Source organism: Manacus candei, unplaced genomic scaffold, assembly GCF_025592945.1.
Source record: "Manacus candei isolate 608988 ecotype Guabito, Panama unplaced genomic scaffold, ASM2559294v1 h1tg000039l, whole genome shotgun sequence".
NCBI classification, from domain to species: Eukaryota; Metazoa; Chordata; class Aves; order Passeriformes; family Pipridae; genus Manacus; species Manacus candei.
Window position 1 is genome coordinate 241,044 of NW_026138087.1, and position 22,615 is coordinate 263,658.

General features: G+C 37.8%; 1 long non-coding RNA gene across 1 annotated transcript in view; it reads right to left on the reverse strand.

The window, feature by feature from the left end:
• Positions 1-19,907: 19,907 nt before the first annotated feature.
• Positions 19,908-22,615, reverse strand: part of LOC127474075 (uncharacterized) — a 46,147-nt gene continuing 43,439 nt past the window's right edge. Inside the window, exons 9-11 of the long non-coding RNA XR_007905719.1 lie at positions 21,745-21,810; positions 21,356-21,435; positions 19,908-20,022 (exon numbers count right to left, since the gene is read on the reverse strand). This is a non-coding gene — a long non-coding RNA (uncharacterized LOC127474075). The remainder of the gene's footprint in view (positions 20,023-21,355; positions 21,436-21,744; positions 21,811-22,615) is intronic.

A 22,615-nucleotide genomic window follows, 5' to 3' on the forward strand; every position in this document is an offset into this window, starting at 1 on the left:
ATTAAAGTAAACCAGCAAAATATATTTCCATTATAAACTAAATCTTTCCAAAGAGTCAAAATCATGATAAGAGGCCAATGTGGAATTAGTCAGAGCTACAATCATTTATCTTCAAGAGATGATGGCTGAACTTATCAAATAACAACCAGCAAAGAGTTCCTTACAAGGGTAAATAAGTTCCACCTCTACAAACTGCACATTTCATAATCTGCTTATACAGCAGCTCATCCATACAGCTGTCCCTTCATTTTAAATACACCTGCTGTTTTAGCTGTGCAATAAAGTACTGAATTGAGTCTTCAGAAGCAAGGATAAATAATACACAAGCCCTGCTATTCTGAAACTAAAGGTGAAGTAAACCCTTTGCTTTTCTTTTAATTAAATGCTCTTCCTTCATACCCTGCTTTACAAACCTTGTGGCAGGAAAAGAAAGAGGTAAATTATTTGTAGTAGACACATGATGCAACGCGCTGCATGATATAACTTAGACTCTATTATATATGGTGTTGCTACACTCCCCTCAAGCTGGCAAACATCTCCATGTTAACAGGCCCCACTTTCTGCCCAGTTGGGCAGAAAGGTCAGGCTAAGAACATCCCCATGTAGGATCCATTGTTTTCCTATGAACTGTGCCTTGTCTATCAAATTAGTCACTTAAAGAAGTGAAACAGTTACTTGGTTAAATGATTGTTTCCCCTGGTTGTTAGACAAAATGTATTACATCTCCAGGCATATGATCAAATGATTGAGAGTTTGACCTAAATTTACTTACTGTGCTAAACAGCCAAAGGAACAAAAAGATTATGCCTCAGTGCCTACTGTCAACTATGAAGATTATTTCTCAGTCTGTAACTGCAGATGAACTGCAGTTTTGTAGTTTTCTGTGCCAGCTTTTTGGAGCAATTACAGGTCAGGTGACAAAAGACATTTCGTAGAGTTTAGGGCTTTTTTTTTTCTGTTGTTTGGTGGGTTTCTTCTCCTGGAAGATTTATGCTAACTGGTTTTGCACTTTTGGGACCCTAAAATGATATTTTTTAGAGATGCTTTGACTAAGCTTGTGTAGAATTTCCACTTGAGACAAATTCAAGTTGAATCCTTACAAAAATACCAATCTCAAAACAGCAGAAGTACAAAGAGATCATAGTCTCACACATTTGCTACCTCAGACTGAAAACACGTGCACTTTCTAGAAATAAACTTTCTATAGGGGGAGGGGGCATTCTGAAATTTCATAGACTCCCCTGATTTCCACAGCACCCGCTCAAAGCTATTAACATGCAGCCTTTTAAAAACAGGTTGAGTTCTTTTATTATTATGTCATTTAAAAGAAAGCTGGTAAAATAATGCATTCAATTAACAAGACTGAATATTTCCAATTGGAATTCAAATGTTTTGGGCATCTGACTCCCTTTAATTCTTTTATAAATAGATATTCATATTCTGGTAACAATAGTTTTTCAGTCCCTGAATGTGTGGCTCTTGGCCATTTTGAGAGGCTGCAGGGAATGAGAAATAGGGCTAAGGGAGTGATCTACATCAACAAAATAGTACTTATGTGCATAGCAGAACGTGTATATATGTGTCCATGCAAGCTCCTTCAACAGAAAAGTAACCTGCAGTAGTACAAGGAAAAAGAACTATGGAATAAACACTAGTCTGTGACAAATCTAGTTGCTAGAGTTCAGAGAAGCCCAAAGACTAATATGAGCAGGAACTGTCTCCACTAAAATCAGCAGTACCTGGTTCTCGTCCATGAGATCAAAGGGTCTGGCTCAGTTTAATGGAAGCATTGGTACCATGCCATGGGCAAAGCCTTTCAGAAGAGGAGGCCACTGCAGGACTAGAGGCTTTATCAGGTGACAAAACCAGAAGAATAGGTTAAAAAAAGAACATGAAAAGGGACTTACTGCTTCCTTATGAACATACAGTCCCTAGTGAGACACTTGAATAACTATATATATAAAACTTGTGAGTTTAAGTGGCTGTATTTGCAAAGCCCATTTGGAATACTGTTTTTCTGAAGTGTAGCTTTACTGTTTGGTCTGTTACAACACTCAAGTTGACGAGTTGCATTCAGTCTTGTAAATGGTTTAACTTGACAGAAATATAACATAAAATAAGTTTTATTCACATTCCTCCCTTCACCTGCTCAACACTGAGCATCTCTCACCTCCAGCTTCCTTTTGGCTCCTCTCACCAAGTTCAACAAAATGAGTTGGTTATTCCTGTAATCGCTTTTCTTTCACAAAAACTGCTATCGTAGGATTTTATTTAGGTTTTCTTCTTTGTTTTTATATGAATATACCTTTTTACAAAAACAAATGTCTTTTTTTCCCAAGATGTAAAGGGAAGGTTGAGGAAGAACCAAGTTTATTCCCAGTCCTAGGCATAGCCCAGCTTTATTTTACAAGATCAAGCAACAGGACATTCAAAAGCGGGCAGGGTGAGGGGAAGAGACACACTGAGAGCATGTTGATGAACTTCTTTCAGCATCACAAGGCTTCCTTCTTTTTGCAATTCATTTAAGCTCTTGTTCTAGGTTTTTGAACAAATTCACTGCTGGTAGTCCCTCAAGGAAAAATTTTTGAAAATTATAGCTCACCAAAAAAGCCCTGCTTACAGATAAACATTTACTTCTGTGAGTCAAAGCAGCACCCAGTACACACAGCCCACCGCCCCACATTTCAGACACTGGAGAAGATGAACATCGGAGTCAACATTTTAAAGGCACTTCAAATATACCTCTGGTGACTCAAAAATGTCTCAGTCAACCCTTTTTTTCTTTCTAGAGAACAACATGATGCAGTGATCGTTTATCTGATGTTTCAGATTATTAAGCCTGGATAATAATTCCTTGTTGCTGGCACAGTGAAGTTCTCTCCATCTGCCTCAGGCCCTACATCCCTCCCTCACCCCCAAATCACTCTCTGCTCTTCATTGTCAGAGACTGAAATAGTTAATGGCTTAAACATGGTTAAGATCACAAAGAAGACTTTTGTCAAACTGCAAAGAAACAGCTGCACAACCAGCAAAGCCTACCATCCCTGAATATGCCTGCTGTGAAAGGACCTTCAGATAAGTTCGTGCCATTGTCCAACTATCCCAAGTGCTGAAGGGCATGCATACCTGAAGCTCCAAACTAGATTGCCAGATACCTACACAGTGGGATAATCCTTCTTATCATGCCAGTGTTCTCCCTTACGTGATGGTTTTGCTGTGAAGACCCCTCTGGAGAGCATCGAAGAGTGGTGACATGTCCTGTGACATCATCCATTGTAAAACTCCCCGCCCCAGAGGAAGTATGTTCCCACCTGAGCTCAAAGGATATAATAACTCATGAAATCTTTTGAGTTTTGTGGGGGGCTTCTCCCAGCCCCAACAGATCATGACCATCACTTCAATCAACAGACATGAAAGCTGCAACTACCAAGTTTCATCATTGGATCTAGCGGGTGGTGACTATATATGCCTTTCCACTTTTATCCTTTCTTTCTGTTCCTTTCCTTATACATTTCTTTAATATTGCTGTATTACTATAGATGATAATACCCAAAACGGCAACATACCTGCTTACCTTTCAAACAAAACTGTTCTAAAATAAACCCTACATATATATATATTTACAAACATCAATTATTCAGTGTCGTTTCACTCTAATCCACCCCAAGGGATTTATTATCAAGAACCTGGGTTACCCTCCCCTTCTGGGGTGGGTCGTAACATTCTTATACCAAATAAAGATCTGCAATCAAAGACAAGGGAATTGCCTGCAGCTGAGCTGACAGTGACAAACTTCAGGCTGTACAAAAGATCTCCTTACAAGCTATGCCAAGCAGTATTACAAGCAAAGCCAGCAGTCTGAACTAGCAGCCCTCTAATTCTCGCTGCCTGCACTATATTCCTTCAGCAAAAAATCCCTTAGGGCAGCAAGAACAGCAGTAAAGCTGTCATTAACAGCCACAGTACTGTCACATCAGTGACTCTCCTGTATCAGCTACTGTCTTTAGCTCAGCTGTTTGTCTCTTTGGGGAGAACTTGCCTTGGCTGTCAGGAAATAGAATGTGTACATTGATCCTTCATAAGCATATACAAGCAGTCTGGAGCACCAATAAACAAAACAGTCCTATTCTTTGGGAAAATCATGTTGACTTTTAAAAAGAAGCCAAACGATACCTCTGTGAATAGTCCTATATATGAACCAGCATGGTAGAATTTACATGTAAATATATCATGTAGAATAAGTCACTGTCACTCATTTCCTTTCCCTGCACCAACACTGGGAAACAGATTGTTTTTAGCATGTGCGTGCTACAAAACTGTGTTTCCAAAACACATCGCTGAAGTCCTCGAATCACAGCCAAACAATTGGCTAAACCTTAGAAACCTACTGGCATCGAGAAGCACAAAAAAAATCTTGTTCTTCATGTCTCATCAGCCTCTGTGCCATGTCAACATCTATTGAAAACAACCACCACAAACTGGGGAGCATATCTGTTCACCAACAGTCCAAGGGGCTATCCATTATCTAACAGCATCTGAAGAGAGATAGATTTTATAAAAGTAACTTTTTGGTACAGCCAAAGCACTACAACTGAGTTGTTGAAGTGACAAACTTATGGCATTCTGATGAAGTAACGTGAGTTCAGAGAAACTTGAAGCATTAAGGCAAATATAAATACAGCTACCTAGAGATATCACATGGGAGTGAGCAGAGAAGTAACAACAGTATCAGAATGTACTTGGTAGTGCTGTTAAGAGGCAGAAGAAACAAAAAGTATAAACATCTTCAAGTCACAAATCTCCACAGTACTGAAACTGGCAGGAAATTATTTCATAGCATATGTTGGAAAGCTTGATCACCAAAGTACACTCAGAAAGCCAAACTAATCTAATAAAATACTTAAACCACTAAATATTTCTGTAGGTACTCTCATTCTGAATTATGGTGGATTCAATGCTGCTCATCTTGAATTTTTTTTCACAATTAACTACTTGGAAGACTAGACTTTGCATCAACTGTAAGCCCCATTCTTACAATTATTTACATAGCAAACCCAAGAGGAACAAAGGTGTGACTGAGACAATAGCCCCATGTCCCTGAATAAGAAGCTCTTAAAAAAGAAGAGATATGGACAAAAACATTTTTGTATCCCCCACTAGGCATGCTGGCTTTCATAGCACTGCAAACCAAATTCAAAGCCCCAGTCCTCAAGAGCGATCCAAACCCAGTGCACACAAATAAACAATGCACTGAAGACAATGAAGCAAAAGAACTTCCTTCCCAAAAGCAACTCACCGGTGCAGGGGACAGAAAGACACAAGAGCTGGGACCAAAGCCTGTAAAAAGTCTGGGGACCTAGAAGCAACAAACTAGGACAGGATTTAAGTATATGCCAAGCAAGGCACTCCACTCCTGCCTGTACAAAAGACGATAGAAGATGATAGCTGTTAATTAACACACTATATTAATGTATTCAGGTGATTAATGCAGACCCTGTAGTGAATAGACTTTTTTAAAAGGGCTTTATGAGCCCAGTCGTGGGAGCTAGCTGATTTATTTTACATCTCTCAGCAGAGGAGGCTTATGTAATAAAAGAGACCAGCAGTAAACCAGAAAAGGATGAAATTGTTCAGGGCCTTATAAGTGAAATACCAATTTGATACAATGGGAGTCAGGGTACGAAGCTGCAGAAGACACAATTCAGAGATAAACTAAGCTATATAAAAGGTGAGTTTCCACAATTCAAAAATGATACCTTTACATAACCATGGCTGACAAAACACAGATTTTTGACTATAGAGTAAGCATCAGGATCTCTACAACAGAGCAGTGCCACGAGCCACTGGATCTAAGTGTGCAATGATGTACATCTTGACTAGTGTGACAAATTCACAAAAAATCTGTATACCATGTGTAAAAATAAAATACAAGTTATAATCCACAAATAAGGTATATGTTCAACATGGTTCGTCAAGCATTAAATGTTTTTAAAAGGGTCTGAGCTTTGTCTGTTCCTTAAATAAAAACTACTTTTAAATAATTTCTTTAGCTAAGCTTTAGTAGTGCTGAGTTGCACAGAAGACAGAGAAAACCACAGAAAACTCTAGAATGATCTAAGAGAGCTTTCCTGCTAATACCATCCCAAGAAATCATACAAAAATTCTACAAGTCTTCTGAAAAATTTTCTTAAATAGATTTGCTCAGCTTTACTTCATTTTGGTTAAATGGTTGGAAAGGAACCTTCTCGCTTTTACATCCCTGTTCTCCGCTAACACTGTTTGCAGCAACCTCCTCTCTGGTGGTAACACAAACCCAGAACTGCAAGTCTATATACATACCATAAGATTCCAGCATCTGTTGGGAAGTATGAGATTCAACTAAAACACATTTGAAAGGTAGTTTGAAAATCACACATAATTTTTCAACAAGGATTTCAATTCTCATTTTCTTCCTATTTTGTATTGCAAACTCCTCCAAACACACTGCATAGTACCTAGACATCTAACCACCTTATTCCTGAGCCATCTCACCTACATCTGGATTATTTTTTTGCCAAGACAGCCTGAGCTTTTAGAATCCTGCTAAAAACATGCTTGCAAAAAAGACTGCCTCATCCACAACAATTTACACAGAACAATATTCCATGTAATTTGTTTGCTTTACACATATTCCAAGACTGAGAGTAAACAGCTGTCAGAATGGGCAGCTTCAAATAAGTGAGTTTGCCAAGTTTCCTTGCCTCCTCCCATAATTATACTTTAAACAAAGAGTTTTGTTTAAATGAAAACCTCTATTTTGAATTCCCTGTGGATAAATTCTCCATTTTTCATCCCATTAAAAAAAAGTAATTCCAATGAAGAGTTTACTCAGGTCTTCCTACTCATGGAAAGTAGTTGATGCATGCCTGAAAAACAATTATATGAGGATCTGTAAGAAAGTCTTGCCCACTTTGTTAGATGGAAGTAAAGAACCAAACCTTGAATTTACAGAAATTCTTCCTTTAAAGACATTAATCAGTCAAAGCTCTGCATCTGGAATTCCTCAATAACTAAATGAAAATCAGCTTTTTTAATGCAAAGAGTACAGTAAAGATACTATAGGTCAAATACTCAGTTACCTACTGCCAGAAACAGTCAGCTGCTTTTATACTATATTAAAAGGTTTTGAAAGCTGACAAGACTGAGGATTCTACCCAAGTACATTAGAGACATGACTAGGAACCAAGACAAAATTACATGAGGATGAAAGTAGATTATTTTCTTTTAATTGCGAGGCATGAGCCTGTAATCTCTTAGAGCAGGCAATTTCTTTGGTGGGGAAAAAATTCAGATAATTGCTTGTCATTGCACGCCAAGTTTTGGCCTCTTTTGGTTCAACCTGGATCAACTACTAATGCTTTCTTTTATTTATCTGTCAGCAACTCCCCACTCCTTTTACTTGCAGTCTCCTGATTTTCATTTCATTTACATTTGATTTGTAAAAAAAATTTTAAAAAATACAGTTTATATTGATCTAAGATGTTCACATCTGTAACATGAGGTTAATAGGATTATGCCAACATGCAGAATATGTAGAAGACATGGCAACATAAGAAACGCTTTCTGTTACCAAGCAAGAAATATGAAACCTGACATTAGGTTTTGTGATGTAAAAGCATTTTACAGTATCATTTGGGGACTGTTCATGATGATAAGTAATGACAGACACATCAACTTCATTTCAAAATGTAAATATTGGATAAAAAGAAACCTAAAAAGCCATCTGCACTTATCCGTAATGCGCAATTCCAGAGGCTCACATATTTACTAATGTGTCTATCAAGGAATTCAGAGTCAGTTTTATGAAAAGAAACAAACTGATAGATCTGGGGGACAAGCAATAGATAGCCTATAGACACAGAATAGACATATAGCAGAAACAGAATTAGTAAGGGCTCTCACGCACTTGACTGGCCCTGAAGAAAGCCCTCATATACATAATTGCAGTTTTGATTCTCATACACCTTTATTGAATTTTTGTCCAGTCAGGAAATGGAGCAAAACCGCCCAGTTATCCATTTATATGTGGTGGGAACATGTTATATCTTATAAAATTATATTAATGTTAACCAAAAAGCATGTGGCTTAGGTCTACATAAAGTATTGATCCAGTGCACAACATCTTTAAAATTCCCTTGCTAAGATTTGAAATAGTGAAGAAAATGGTAAGACTATTATTTCCCTCAACTCCTTTCAGTCAAGACAAGTCACTACAAATTATCACTAGAATTCTTACAAAGAAAACTTGTTTCTTGGAGGCACTCGCCACTTAAGAGAAGCTGGGAAAATTTGGGTTTAGAGATGAAAGGAATGAAGAGCTGACAACCAGGACATGGGACTGGTTAGAAGCAGCAGCACATGCTACTCTCCAGCAATTGTAAAGAGGATTTCACAGGACTGCTCCCTATACATCACATGTTATGAAGAAGGCAGAATGAATATAATCCTATGAATCACACATGGATGAAATATGCTGGGACTTGTTACCTGTTCAGCTAATTTGAATCACTGCATCCAACTGTTGAAGTAAACTTAGTATACATCCACAGAACAGCATCCATTCCAACAAATCAAGGTGGAACGAAGGGAAAATGGATTTCAAATAAGGTTTTGCACTATCATTTTTTGCTTGTAGTTAGTCTTCAAAAGTGGAAACATTAGCATTGACTGACATAATCAACATCTAGTCAGCTTTTCCTACTGCAAGATAAATTAGGTTGTTTCTCTATTCTTTTTCCACACAAAGATACGCAATTCCCTTTTGTGTGATGGAGAAATTGGAACTGGCTAACATTAGACTCTTACATGACAATTAACTTCAGCATTTTAAAGAATGCCTTCATTGAGTTATTCATATTACTGATACTGGGTTTTCTGTGGCATAATTGTTGCCATTCCAGATGCATTATAAATAAATTAAAAAAAAACAAACGTTTTCTATTGTCTCCTTCTTAAAGATCACACTGAAGTAAAATTTCAGTGAAACATTAATGCAAGTCTGGAGGAGATAAGTTTCTAACAAACAGGAAAATTTAGGTGTTAATTATCAGCATGAATTGAAACAAATTTCCTCCTTAGGAGGTTTCTATCCTAATGTTTGAATGTCAAAGGGAAGAACTTGGCTTTCTTTCTCGTCTTACGTATTATGATAATTAATTTATATAAATTGAGAGGTGTTATTTCCCTGGATTTCCCTTTCCCTATTGTATGTTTCCTTGCACCAATTTTAATTCAGAGCTACATGCTTTGGGAAACATTTGGAAGGGAAGGTGTGATTTGTTTTAGAGAGTTTTTTCGTGATTTGGGACTGATTCAGTAGCATACTTCAGTTACAGTTCTTTGAGTATTTACTAAAAAAGCGGAAAATGCTCAAGAGTGGTATGGAAGAAGCTTTCCAAAGCAACAGGCAAGGAGAAATGCCTATGTCACACTTAGAAAAAGCCATTTTCCTTCACCTTAGGACCTTGTTTTCTCCTGTAATTTTCTTTCTTCTTCTTCTATGTACTTCATTTTCTACCTTTGTAAATATAGAGATAAATGTCTCCATCCTGTATTCTCTCTCACAGAAGAACATGTGCTGATTGAAACATCTAGCAGTAGCTGCACTAAGGCCTTGCCTAGACAGCTGAACCTTATGAAAAGAATGGAAGCACGCAATTTGCACACTACAAGCATATCCTGATGTATGTTATAGCTTCCAGTGTATGCAAAGCAGTGTCTTTTAAAGGTGATTTACAATTAAAAAAAAACCAAACACCAGAACCAAGACCTGAAACAACAACAAAAAACCCCCCAAACAAGTCCAAACCAACCTTAATCATTTTGAACTTCTATACGTTATAAAGGAAAGAAGAAAAACAGAATTCTTGTGCACTAAAAATAATTATCCCAATACTCATCTTCACTACCTTATAACTCTTTATACCAAGGTTTTCCAAAGAATTTCTGAATCAATAGGTTAATTTCCTCAAAGACAGTGATTTTCATCAAGCATGACATTAGGAAGTTAAGTTGAGGAGGGAGAGTCTCAACACCTCAACAGAGAGAAAGGCTGTAGCTTTTGTTCCAGCCTTACTAGACACCTGAAAATGCCTGCATAGCAGAGGTGTTGAAATCATCCTGTCTGCAAAAAAGGATCAGCTGGATCTCACATCTTCCCAAATACTCAGCTACTCAGGCAAATCTGTAAGAAACCAGAGTCTATTTGTTCTGCTGCTGGAGGAGGGACTGCTTTCACAATTTTTACAAAGGCAGTTCAATTAGCTCACATAGCTGAGCAGCTGGTCTAATCATCTGATTTAGTTAATCTAAATTCCTTTTATTCCTCATCTTTCACTACTGCAGCCTTTATCTCTGCTTTGAAGACACAAGCAGCATTCATCACATCTGCAAGACAACTGGATATGAACAATTCCTCCTATGGAAAACATTCTCAAAACCATCCATGCATCATAACATAAAAGTTTATGGAAAAAACCTACCGTGTAATTTGAGCACATGACAATTATGATGGAGTGCACAAGATGATATGGATGCCTCTCTTCATACTATCTTCTGCCATGTGTCTCAGGTAGCAAAGTGGCAAAATGAGTGACACTCAGATAGCTGAGTCGCAAAATGTATGCAAAACTCATATAAGTACTTTCAGTAGTCACAGTCATTATTTCATTACTAATGTTGGTAAAACTAAAAAAAATGTGAAATGTTTTTAGAATGGAAATAAAAATCTACAATAGCCAAAGTATCTGCTTTTCAGCCAAACTGTACTACTTTTGGCAACCAGAGAAGCTGTCTTCCAAGTGTCCTGGTTCCAACCAGGACAGGGTTAATTTTTCCAGTAGCCAAGAGGGGCATGACCAGGACTCTAGGCAGCAATACCCAGCACTGCAAGTTTTGTCAGTATGTAGAACCAGAGTTACTCTTTGGGTAACTCATGCTAAATCCTGCTTTAAGGGAATTGCATGCAGCCCATTTCCCCCATAACTGAAAGGACAGTTTAGCAAATGAATTATCACATCCTGATGTGCCGTTGTGCAAGAAAATAACAATGAATTTATAATTAGGTGAATAGGTTTTTTCTCACCTCTCTCTGCTCCATATACAAGCAAGACTAAGCCATTTGTGGCGCTTGGTTTGGTTTTAGAACAGCTTTGATGATTCAAGTAATACTCAGATTAGCACCACAGTCCCTTATCCAGTTTTTTTGAGCTAAAAATTGAACTAAGTATTATTAGCAAACAGTGATATGTGAAAACAGTGAGTCTGCTAAGTGTCACTTCTTGTATCAAATACCAGAAAGGTTTTCCTGTGATTTACTACTTAATTACAGTTACAACCATGCTGCATAAGAAGCCCACTCTTGGTGGATTTTCCTTAGATTTATTTATGTGCAATTTTGAGCAAGTGTAGCCTAAAATTAGGGTATGGATTAAAGCTGTTCTACCAGATTTGACAAGGAAGAAGCGTTCCTCTATGGTATACTTGAAACACGGAATACTTGTAAGCAAAGTTCAGAAGTACAATTTATCAAAATTTGTGAAAAGAACACAAAACACTGATGATTGTTCAAGGTCAGCTGGTCACTTTTTAATTTTCAAGCACTTAATTTTGCAATGCTGTCTGTGCTAGCAGACATACTAAATAATACCAAAGGTTTTGTGAAGACTTTGGGAAACAAAGTTCCCTCAATAAGCCCTTCTTATGGATTTCTCATGTCTTTCTTACTTTTTTTTTTAAATAACATGCTTAAAAGTGTTTCTCCTCCAGTCATGGATATCCACCTGCAACTTCATGTTCCCTTTGGGAAAGCATTTGGGGCATGAGAATTAACAGTGTATATCTATGAGACATTCTCTCTTGAAATAACAATTGTCATGCTCACAAAAAGTTCAGCACAAATTTTGGTATTTCCAAAGGGAAGAACTGAAAAGGCAGACAAGACTCTACACTGGCCATGAACATGTGGGCACTTAATTTCTCTCATAGTTTCAATTAATGGAAGACAGCATTTACCTTGTAAATTGATTAAATTTTTTCTTCTCTTCTTCTGCTTGCTACTATTGCATTTCCTTTGTGTCAGGCTAAGCAACTGCACATAGCAATCACCTCAGAATTAACCTGACTGTATGTAATGAGGAGGAAAATGTAATAAGCATTAATTGAATTGTAGGAAACACTTACTATCTCTACTGATGCTAAAAGTTCTTGGAAAACATATGGAAGGAAGAAGTGTAAGTGCACCTGTCACAAGCCCTGATACCACCACAGATGGGTTGGTCTCTTTCTCTCTCAGCCATCCTCCGCAAGGTGTCCTGTGGGGAAAAAAACTTCCTCTCAGGAAAAGAAAAGGAGGCGCATGAGGCTTCGCTCAGTCCCCCTCCTCCCCAAATCCCCCCATCCCAGAAGAAACAGGGGTGGTGGGTGCGGGGGTGGGGAAAATGGGAACCTAGGGAAAAAATTCCAACATCTCTTTTCAAATGTATAACAGTAGTAAGATTTTCATTAAAACATCCAATTATCATCTAGTTTCCTAATCGTTGGGATTTTGACTTTTATTTATAAAAGGAAAGAGAAATTTTGTGATACTCCTGCAAAAGTGCTTATATACAGATAATACGATGAGACACTTCTAGAGTACAGTCATACTTTAATCTCCTCTCAAAAATAGTTCACAGCCCAAAGTCCCAAAGGCATCTTTCTCTCCACCAGCCTAAAGTAAAAGGTAACCCCTGAAATTAAGTGACTAAAGTTACCTGGTGTGACCATCATGATTTACATTTTCAGAAATAATTTTTATGTGAGTCCTATCTCAGAATATCAACATGGGCACAGTCAAGTACTTCAGTATATAGTCACCTGTCTATGTGAACAAAAAATTAGGTCCAGAAGTGAAAATATACTCAATGGTCCCTATTTTATGCTCAAAACTTATGGATGTAAAGGGAGGCAAAAAGATTTTTAAAAGAAAAAGAAATTTAACTTTCTAAGGAGCCCAGAACCCTCACAGAACTTTGCTGTTTTGTGGAAAACAAAATATCCGAAAAAAAAAAAAAGACTACAGCTTTTTCTGAAATTACTCTACAGTTAGGGTAACACAGCTTGCCACTGTTGGAACTAAACACAAATTAGGCAAAATACATATCGAGTGTGTTGAAGCAACAGCTGGAGTTTGATATTGGCTTGTTTGAATTTCTGCCAGCATCGTAACATTTAGATACATATCTGAAACTTACTTAGACATCAAATCAAATGTGTACCATGCAGATTTGCATGCATAACCTTCTTTTCAGCAATAAAATCTTGCCTGAATAGCCTTAGATTAAAATCTAATTACTTTCTTTCAGCTTAAAAGCAACAAAGCTCTCAGAAAAAGAGGCAAAACCACTTTGCTATTCAACTGAATTTAAATAGCATCCAAAGTATTTACACACTTTAATAGAATCCAAAAGCAAATCTGTACTGTTCCAAAGTGATTATTTCATATTATATTTACTGCATATGACTTGCTGTTCCATAGGAATGGCCACACTGAGCCAGGTTCTCCGTGAAAACAGCAAGTGGCAGATATCTGGATAAAGAGCACAAGAACAGGGCAAGCATGAAGCAATACACCAGCACAGTAATCTGTTTTTCAGGCACTTTCGAAGCCATAGAGGACATCTTTGCCTTCAAAAGGCCCTTGTGAGCTTTCATTTGCTTCATCACTTCTAAGCCCAAGTCTACCCAAGCATAACTACTCCATGGCAACAGGTTCCCCAGAATTATCTTTCCTTCTTGTGCATTTCTAGCCTGCCACCTCCAATCCTTGTGTTATGAGAAAGTGTGGTTACTTGCTCCTTAGTCTCCTTTTCCACCCAGGATTTTACAGTCTTCTATCATGTCCTCTTCACAGTCTCATTTTCCCCAGCCTTAAGGAGGCCAGGTTAACCAACTGGGGTTTGTGCGGAAGCCATTCCACATCTCTGAGTATCCCTGCCACTTGTCGCTGTGCCTTTTGCAATGTGAAATTAGGAAGTGAACATCAGAAGTGCGCTGAGTTTCAGATGGGAGGTACAGAGGTGTTTTAAATAGGCATAAGCCCATTAACTCAGTTTCTCAGTCAAGGCTAGAAACTTGGCAATCTCAGCCTGGAATAGGCTAATTCTAAATGAACTAGCCCAAAGACAGGAAGCAATTCAGCAAATTAGAGCAGCATTTTGCAAGTGCTAATTAACCTAGTTTAAATTTTTTAAGAAGCAGTCTGAGCTAAGTAAAACAAACATGTTTCACACACATTCTTCTGGCCACCTTTTCTCCTAGTTTCCACTCTCCCAGAAAGCTGTCATAAAAGGCTCCCTCCCAGGAGTCATGCCCTGTTTTAGCTCCACTTGTCTTTCCTCCCCCAGACTACAACACACAGAGAAACAGCCTCTGCAATTCCTCTTCTCCACCTCTCAAGCACCTGGCTTCTGCCCAATACTTCTTTTATAGCAAGGAAAAAACCCACTTAACTCTTTTCTGAGCTTTGAACTTCCAGATTTCTTCCTATTTCTCTCTGACCTACAGTTGTTTTCAAATCTTAAAAATGAAGAACATCATGAGAGATAGAAAATAAAATTGAAGGTTGTAGGAGAGATATTTATATACAAAAGTTATTAAGCAACTATTTTTATGACCCTACAAATCAAAAATAACTGAAAAAAATTCAAGGTCTATATCATATGGAGATACTCTGAAGTACATAAATCACTCCCAAGTAGCGTGGAAAAATGGGAATTGTGCCTGAAGCAAGTTAATGAGATCAATACTGCCCATTCCTAGGTTCAGGAACTAGAATTCAGGACTAGAAAAATTATCCTTATCTGTCAGGAGTCAAGAACTTCTAAATAAAGTAGTAGAGGCCATAAAATTGCTTCTCGGTTGCACTCCTAACATACAACTTGCTTTATATTGAAAGAAGAACAAATTTCACAGTCAAATTTTCCAGCCAATATTTCATGGCACAAAGAAGGAAGATTACAGTGTAAAGTGCACAAATCTCCATCAGATATATTCTGAAGGTATGACTTCTTCCAGAACAGTAACTGTAAAATGCTAGCAAAAGTATGTCATGGGTTTATAACTTTGTGACCTTAAAACAGAACTTACGAAAGGGCTTCTGAAATGGTCATATCATTTCATTAGTAAGGAAATTATTCAGTTGTCTCTCTTCTTCTCCTCAGTTCTTAAATTCACCTTGCAGTGCCTCCACAGGAAGACACACACATACACAGTTGAAACAGAAAAACTAGGCATGTTTTTGAGCTCCTTCACAGCAACTAAATGTACAAAACCAAACCTCAACTCTGTTCATATGTTGGAATTCTCTATTTAAAGCCCTGAAGATCCATTACTGGAGTTGTCTCACTTGCTATTGACTGTGCATCACTTAAACGTGTTTCTCGCCCTTACACACTCAGCTAGTGAGAAGTGGGGATATTCCATATTGCAGTTGTAAGCTACACACACTGGGCATGAACAGGATGACCTAGAAATCTTTCAGGATTTAATTTACAATGTTGTATGTTGTAAGCCCCTCAGGACAGGAAACTCTCATGTTTAAATATCTATAACACAACATGTATACCTATGACACTGTATAAACAACAGGATCAGATTAAAACCATCTGCAGACACTCTGGTTGATCTATTGTCTTGCTGCCTGCTGTCTCTTCATAATTTTTGATGGCAGACAAGCCTTTTCATACAACAGGAATGCTAGTGGTGCTATTGCAGCTACATATTAATCTGTAGCAACATGTTAACAAGAGCTCTGATGAACAGAGAAACTAAAAAATAATAATAATCTGTCCTTCAGGAATGACCTCCTGACAGTTTTCTATTTGATTTTTGTTTACTTTTGGCCAAGAAAATACAGGAAACATGGATAACTTGGAAATGTGGTAGGAGGCAGTAAGGACAACATTTCTTTGATCCTAAGACAGTTGTGATACAACTTTGGCTGCCCAGAACTGTCAACATCTATCTACTGTAAATTGCTTCTGTGAAAGCAAAAATAATGTATGTCCCCAAAATGGTGATAGTCACAGATGATATAAAGAGATTCACACACTGTGCAAGTACTGAGTTCAGAAATAATGCTAAAAGGGAGGTAGACTGTTATTGATACCAAACAGGGAAGGGAACAACTACCTTTCCAAGAGAGAGGCAAAGAGGAATCCTAAATTTAGAACAAAATTCAGAACCAAAGCCAAGATACTATCACCAGAGTTGCATGAACATCTCACAGAAAATCCTTCAACAGTGTTAAGCTCAGCTCACTTAGGTATAGAAGAGGGGAAAAAAATCAATTCCTTTCATGTGAATTGTCTCTGTGTTCTTCAAATCACCATCTAAAAACTAAAACTGAAACACTTCTCCTTCTGCCCAGCTATATGCTTTTCTAAATTGATTACAAGCCTTTTCCTGTGACTCCATAGTCCAGCTTCTAGCAGCTGGTCACATGGTAGGTCTGCTGAATTGAATCAGTCTGCTATAACTATACACCCACCTCAGGCTGCTTTCACCAAAGACAAGCATTAATTAAAAGTCACTCCATCTAATAAGAAACTTCTCTTTTGTAGAGAGGAACTAAGAACAGTCTGAAAGATAGAGGAAAATGTCAGAATTGTGAAACTGTATGACAAATGTTTTCTTCAAAAATGAGATATTGTCTGTTTCACATACAAGTACCTCCTTCCACCTTTCCATGTTATTCTTTCAGATCTATCCATATTTAATATCATCCATTTTCCTGTCTCCTTCTACATTCATGGCCAGTCTTTGCGAACGAAGATTTGGGAAAGGTCTTTACCATTCGAGCCTGCGCAGTGGATTTTTTAGGTGAGACACAGTGTGTGCTGAACTGAGCCCACCCTTTAATCCTGAGGTTCATCTGCCGGGGCCGAGCGAGCTTGGACGGTGGCAGCGAGGTCCTCAGGACGTAGGTTTGTTTAGAGTGACCTTCTCTTAGATGGATGGCCTTACAGGGCTGACGAGCTCCATCTGCCCGGAGGGGTTCCCTGACCGGGAATCAAACCCAAACCACAGCAGTGAGAGCATCACATCCTAACCACTAGACCACCAGGGGGCCCCCTGTCTGAAGATAGTACTGTGAGAAAGGCACAAAGGTGTCCCAGATCTTATGAAGATCAGTACTCTTGGCTCTCAGGCAGTAACAGTGGCTTTTACAATAAAAACTAAATAAAATAAATAATATATGGTTTAATCTTGGCTACTATTTTCCTGAAATGACAAAATGCCAATTTTGTAAGTTTTGATGTGGATGATTCAGAGTTCTGCATATGGGTGAGAAGTAAGACTGTAAAAGGTAGTTTGAACATGAAAAGTTTACAATAAGTTTATAAAACTATTAGGAGAAAGGAAAAGAAAGCTGCAGGAAGGAAGAGGTGGGGAAAAAAATCACTCTGAAAATCCTGAGGCACATTAAAATTTGCAATACCCTTTTCAAAGATGATTCATGGCCATTATTAGGAATTATCCATATAGTTAATTCCCACATTTGCCAAAAAATTTTACAACATTTTCTTTTTAAGAACTAACAACATCAGGAATCAATTATAAGCTATAGCTCAAGTGACCTTATTTTTCCTTGTTGCGTGATACCAAAATGGGCCTGATTCTCCCTCCTCATCTGCACAGTTTCCCTTCTACACTGTCTATTAAAGCCAAGCTGCTGGACCAGCCAGCTGCAGGCTCCTCTGACTTAGAGACCTAGCAAAAACTCACTTCCTTTTTGGAATGAGTCCCTCTCACCTCTCTCATTTTAACAGTCCCAATGTAACCACAAGGTTATTCTCCACTCTCAAAACAAGATTTGGCCCTTTGACATTTGAGTCAGGCTAAGTAGTCCATTTGTCTTCAACAAGATTACCCCTTGATTATTTCCTTGGAAGGCAATTGATCAGTCAATACCAATGAATTCATTTAGACAAAGGATCTAGTATCCAAATGCATGTATTTAAAACTGAATGTTACATTTACCTTCAAGTTCTTAAATATTTTTAGTAATGAGTCCACAGAAGTGGATAGCTTATTAGGTGCCAACAGCTTCATTACAAAATATTAATCACCTTTATGGTTTCTTCATAATAGTGCCTGAAGTGAAACTGCTTTGAAATATGGACAGCAGAATTAAAAAAGACTGCTTTCCTACAGCTTTAGCTTTCACACTGGATTCTGCCAGGTCTACAAAAGCACTGAACTGACAGAAGAAATCAGGGCACTTCATACCATTGCTGCCACCTACAGATAATCTGGTAACTGATGAGGGTTGAGCTGACACTCGCTTTCCTAATGAGAACACTGATAGATAGGTGGGAAGGAGAGATGGAATGTATTTTCATGAAGCTCACAGAAATCAAGTAGCTTAAAGATTGATCTCCATTGCCAGCTTCTGTTGAAATTAATGAATGGCATCAAAAGTTGTTAGGGGATGGATGAACACCAAGAGATTACACTCTTACTCTCCTTTCCTAAAGAAACAAGGCTTGTAATGTTTAGTTTATTATCACATACACCTTTATTACCACTTATTACCTTTCAAATAGGTTCCACCTGTTTGATTATTATACATCATACTGAATTTCAAATTTTTCAAATTGTATTTACTTTAGGAGAAACTGAGAACTTTGTCAAATGAGTCTGACCTACTAACTCAAGGAACCTATTCAGCAAAAACAGCCAACTGTTGAATTCCTTACTCTGAGGAGTTGAATTCCCCTCAATAAAAATACTCAAGACATTGCGGACTGACTGTCCTGCAAATACTTGTAGTTTCCCCCTCAGCTCACAGAAACCTCAAAGATTACCACTTGGTTGTCATCCCAGTGGAAATCTTATTCCAGGCTGGCAAACTGACTTTTTCAGATGCCTCAACTTCAAACGCCATTAAAAAAAACCCAAACAACAACAACAACAACAACAACAACAACAACAACAACAACAACAACAACAACAACAAAACCACAAAAAAAACCCACCCCAAACCACCAAACCACTAAATAATAAAGAAAACTACAAGTTGTGTGAAAGTGCTACGTAGTATGAAAGCAGCACATGCCTAATTAACCAAAGTAAATGAACCAGACTCTCACTATAGCTGGGCACTGCTGCAGAAACAATGGTAGAAGTCAGGCAGTGGTGACACATGATTTCACAGACCCTTCTCAGGTGTTGAACATAGTTCTTCTTCAAGAGAGTAAAAAATCCTTTTCTAGAGTTTCTGGTCTTAATCTCCTCTCTTTAGAATCTCCTCTCTTTACTGAACACATCAGTAAGTGTTTCTTTCTAATCTAAACCCAGATTCCTCTGGTTTGTTATACTTGGAACCATTACATTCCTGTATCAGGAAACCTTATCATTAATGTCATAGTTTTTGGCTAAAACATGGCAGCTAGCATCTGTTCACAAGCCTGCAAAAAACACACTCCCTATTTTATACAGATGGCATTATATTCTTTTTATCAGCCTTGGTATAAGATAACACATTTTCATCCAGTTTGAAGTAGGTAAAGTGACCAATGTATTTCCACATCTCCCAGACACAACAGCAGCTAACCAGGAAGAATCTTCCCTTCAAAACATCATGATCCACATATGTCCCTTACAAGCCAGCTTAAGGTTTGCTAAGTTTTCTATAAGGCTACATTAAACAGTACAAAAAAAGAAAAACAAATGAAAACTCCAAACAAGAAACCAATCCACAAGTACATCTTTTCTCTTTCCTCCCACAGGAGAACTTCAAAATGGAAAAGGATCATTTGGAAACAGCAATACTAGCATGCAGAATTTTCTTTAAATATAATCACAACCATTATTTATTTGTGAGTACTAAAGATAAAATTCTAAGAATTCAGGAAACCCAGAGGATAGCACACCAACAGTAATTTCAGTTTTGATGCTCTCCACGCATGTAATGTTTTCTGTACCGTTTGGTGTGTTAACCTAAAACATAAATTAGAAATACACAGTCAGTGCAACCCAGTCAGCCATCTGAAACATCCCTTTTATTTTCTCAAGTATGCATCACTAATTGCATGTTAAATTTTATATTTTTAACATAAGCTAGGAATTTTCTCTCCTAGTTTACTAATTCTAGTGTATTTAATTAGTTGCATTGATAGACATTTCCTTCCAAAGGATCTGTTCTTAGTGAGAGTGGAATAAGCTTCCAAAGCTCTGCGATAAATTGTTCTGAAAGCACACTCTGCTTTTCCCAAATGTCTATCACTTACCTCTTCCCAGCCTCTTTTAACTGCCCTCTCCTTCCATCTTGTAGCTTACTCTTAAATATTTCTAAACTGATCTTGTAGTAAAAAAGCACAGTCTAATATTTCACAGGTGCACTTGTGCTCTTGAGGGTAAATATATCACCCTGTCATCACCATGGTCAGCACATTCCTCACAATCACATTATCAGCTGCTTGTGTTGTTTCTGTCCTTATGGGGTGGTTGGAAACACACAGAACTTCCATGTGAAAGACTTCCAGGTGCAAGGTTACAGCTTTGCATCTGTTTTTCTTCTCATGAGAGGGATTTTTTTCCCTCCAATCTTTATAGGATTTCCATGTGGCCTTATTATGTTATCACTAGCAAATGAAATATACACAGCCTTTAAAAGAAGAGTAAATACTATGCAGAGTGAGCAACCCTGAATTACAAGATTAGGGTGATTTTGCCAGGGTTTCATTAGTAGAAACACTTCAAATAAATTAGTCCAGTCCTACATTTCACTACGATTATGCTATCCAGCATTCTCAGCTATCTTTCATTGTCTTTTAACTTTCAGTTATGTATCTCCAAATCTTCTTTAAACTAAAACTCAAGAGCTATCTTTCTCACAGAACTTCAGGCTAAAAGGCAATCATCACTTAGACAACTTGATATGTGAATTGCCAAATAATTTCTAACACCACTGCCAATTCTCCATTTAATTTTAAGAAAAAAACCCCTCCCTCTAGGATTTTAGTGGCAGTTGGGTCCACATCTGGACTTTGCACCCTTATAAAAGATGGGAAACAAAAGATATATTCATTACTGACTTTAAGGAAGGTGCACCTGCATTCAAAAGTGTATTGCCTCACAGACGTCAGACTGAAAGTCTGGAAACACGCTGGAAACACTGTAATGCTCTCATGGAAGACATGACCTTGAAAGCAGTGATGCGTATTTTCCATAGCTACAATGCTGGGTATGACAGGGTTTTTGCTTCGGCTACCAAATTGGTGAAGACTTTCACATTAATTTTTCTGACAATATATAAACTTTATCATCTCACCATGCCCATGGACACCATGCCCAAAAAGACATCCTTTGGTCCCCTCATCTACAGTCCTTCTACATCTGAATCCAAGTTCCCTGGAAGTTGAGAAGAGTCTGAATCAGCCCAAAGCACACTACCAGCAGCAGATTCTAGATTATATATTCTAGATTACAACTGAATAAGGGAGAATATTACTGCAAGTACAGATGCAACGCACAGTTAAATCTGTTTATACATTAAGGGCAGTTGTCACAGGAGGTTACAACTGAAATCTTGAAGCTTTTAAAAGAGAAAAAAAATTATTCTAAATTAAGAGAAAAATATTTACATAACTCTTTCATTTTCAAGCCCTATGCAATTCACTTGTTGCAAATGGAAGGGATTTTTGTTTCATCTGAACTTACTTTTAAAGGGTTCCTTCCCATCAACTTCATTAGCACCTCAACAGCATTAACTGCAGGTTTCCATGGCTAAACAGATAAATGGAAATTTCATGACAAATCACAAGGTTTTGTCAGTGAGCTTTTATAGAACACCACAGACTGTCCCTTTACTTGTCCCACCTATAACACAGTTTGTTTAATGAATTCTCTTCATTCTTCACCATGTGAGGTAGGCAAGTACAGTGCATTGGCCTTCTTTAACCTCTTCAAGTACCTTCATTCTCTAGAATTCATTCACATATTGAAGTTGAAAGGTGAAGATTCTGAAATTATCTCATAAGCAGACCAGAACTTCTACTACATATCAGAAAAAAATATCAAGCTCTTTTTAAAAAGTCAGTGTATATTTTAAACTCTCTCCAGTGAATATAGTAAAGATCCCTAAAATTCATTTGTAGGTAGAAGTCCTCGCACCTCGTCACTCAACTAAACTGCACATGCAGTTTTAGAAGCTGTTACGTTAGAAAACACGACTCAGAATTAAATTATGCCATAACTGGAGTCCAGGAGATTTATGCTCTGCCAGATTGCATACAATACTCTTGTTACAGCTAAACTACAAGTCAAGATCCAATGAATGTATTCTTATAAAATGGCTTGAAACTCTATAACATTAACCCTGCTTTGGATTTCAGACTCTGCTAGTGCTCCCTGACAAATAGTTTGCTCTTACAATATCAATTTTGCTGCTTGTAGAGTAGACTATATAGTGATATTTTCACTACAATTTAGAGGAAAACTTGTAGGAACAGAAAAGAGATGCTCGGAGAGACCTATTTTCTCTCAGGGCTGATACAGTTTGACCAATAGTCAATATGACTGAAGAAGCTAT